The 2292-nt window shown below is 42.3% G+C and overlaps 1 pseudogene; it reads right to left on the bottom strand.

Moving 5' to 3' along the window:
- Positions 1–733: 733 nt before the first annotated feature.
- On the bottom strand, positions 734–1985 carry LOC134368498 (polyribonucleotide 5'-hydroxyl-kinase Clp1-like; annotated as a pseudogene).
- Positions 1986–2292: the final 307 nt, after the last annotated feature.

Genomic DNA, 2292 nt, shown 5'->3' on the forward strand with positions numbered 1-2292 from the left:
AGATAATTGGCTTCTAAAGAGGATCTCAAGATAATATAATTAAACGTGTATTTTGACATTGAAGCAAATGTGATAATTTATTAGCTTATGTTTTTAATCTCTTCTCAATTTCCAAGAGAAGTTGAATTCTTCAAATTAATTGTCATTTATATCATAGAACTTTTACAAAGTTCAAGTGAGATTATCCATAAATACACACCAAGCAGTCAACGTCCCATGTATGTGGTCTTTAAATTTTAATCATCAACATTGTTGTTACTTTTGTCCAATTTTAACATTTTTTTATGATATAGCAAAAGTACTTATTAAAATAAATTTGTTTTCCAAGTTCAAATTTTATTGGAAGGAGTCCCTCTAATTCACACTTTTGTTCTGGGTAAATTAGTTAGCAAATACTATATATGGAATATAAAGCAGTGTTAAAATAAATCCACATAATAGTACAGTGAAAGAAATGGAATTCTCCAGGGTCTAGAAAATTCAAAGTGGCATCTTAGGTGATCTAAGAAACCAATTATATTCCCACTGTTTTCCTTTTGGTTCAAGATTCGAAGAGTCAGTATACCACCACCTGTTTTAATAGGTAGAATATACGTTTTCTACTAGTCCATAGTTTGCCAGTCAGTTGGCCCAAACAGATTCTCATATCTCAGCCCATCCGCCTTTGGTGATGACCAGAAAATCTCTGTAGATCTCTATGCCTCAGGCAGCAAGCCTTCCTGCTGATCTTTATTTAAGGATACATAAACCGGATATCCGTGATGTAAGGGAAGTTCTTGGGCAGTGGACAGGAGGCCAGAGACAGTACAGTAGACACCTGATGCTCCAGGTCCCACTGGTTACTACAATGAAGCCAGCCACACTTGTCTCAGAAGGGTTCTCCTCTGTACCCTCTGCAGTACTAACACTCAGTAGGTGGTACACCATATCTCATCCTGGGGTGACAGGTACTAGCTTGAGCTGATTATCCTCCTGAGACATGCCCAAGGGCAAACCAAGTCTGGGATTGTGGGTGCCCCAACTTTGTATATTTTCACATCTGAAAATTTGACATGGATGTCATGGGGATAGAAACAGCCTGGGAACCCCTAGAAATACTCATGGATCCTCTCATCTCTACATTCCCATCGGAAGTCCTTGGAGTGCTCACCACACCCCCGATATAGGGAGCAGAACAGTGCATACAAAATGGAGCAGATCCCACTTCAGTTCACTGTACAGTTGTTCTTGATCCAGAACTACGACTACATCCACCTTAAAAGCTGGGGCCCTGGTGCACAGGACCTGTTAAACGGAGCCCTTGACCCAGCCACAGGTGTTAATGACACAGCTACTCATAGACGCCCTTCGATTCACCTCACACCTTTGGTTTAACATATCTGCTAAACAAGAAGTGATCTTATTGTAAAGGTTGATGTTCGTGCCAGGAATGGTAAAGACATAATGATACACTAGAACGGTCTGGATAGAGAAGCCCTTTTCAATGTTTGCTAGCTGTTCAGTGTAGGGCCCCCCTGGTACCAGGGATGGACACACCCCTGGCCCACACCTAGCTCTACATAACTGAGATGGTGGCCCATACGTACTGCATGGTTCAGAAGTAGACTTGCCATATCAGTGGGGCTCACTGCCACCATTGGGAACCTCACTCTTCTTCCTTTAATGCCTGTCTCCACATCTCCTACAAGGTTGTGTGAGTGTTGAAGTAAAGCAACACGGGGATGTCCTTGGAGATATATGCCACCTTGGTTCAGCTGCTCAGTTGTAGAGTACAGCCATGCCAAGTGAAAACAGCCACCTTGGCTACAACATTGAAGGTGGATTTCTTTTTTCAGGTCGGCTCTGTGCCAAAAAGACCTCTGCATGCCAGCCAACAACTCCAACTGCACTGACTGAGATGCCTCCACCTCCAATCGAAGTTCTGTTTCTCTCTCCAGTTCAAATTTAGTCATTGGCTTCTTGTCATCATTGGCCTCCTTTCCCATCTTCTCTGTGTAGCTGCTGGGCCTGCACAGCCACGGGCCCAAACCAGTAAGCCCAGAAGACCTCCCAGGCAGGACCAAAGCCCAACTAAACCACTCTCGCTCAGACAGACCCACACCGGAAACCCAATTTTAATATTAACTATGGATTATATCTTTGGTTTACAGAAGAGAAAACTTCAATGCCATGAATTTCTAGATTTTCCTGGGGTGGTGGTAATAACAGCTCTCTTTTTCATGAATCACAGTTTTAAAGAACTTTTCGTACACATCATCATACAAATATGTGTCTTAGTATCTTATTCCAAAC

This window comes from Cynocephalus volans, chromosome X (assembly GCF_027409185.1).
Source record: "Cynocephalus volans isolate mCynVol1 chromosome X, mCynVol1.pri, whole genome shotgun sequence".
NCBI classification, from domain to species: Eukaryota; Metazoa; Chordata; class Mammalia; order Dermoptera; family Cynocephalidae; genus Cynocephalus; species Cynocephalus volans.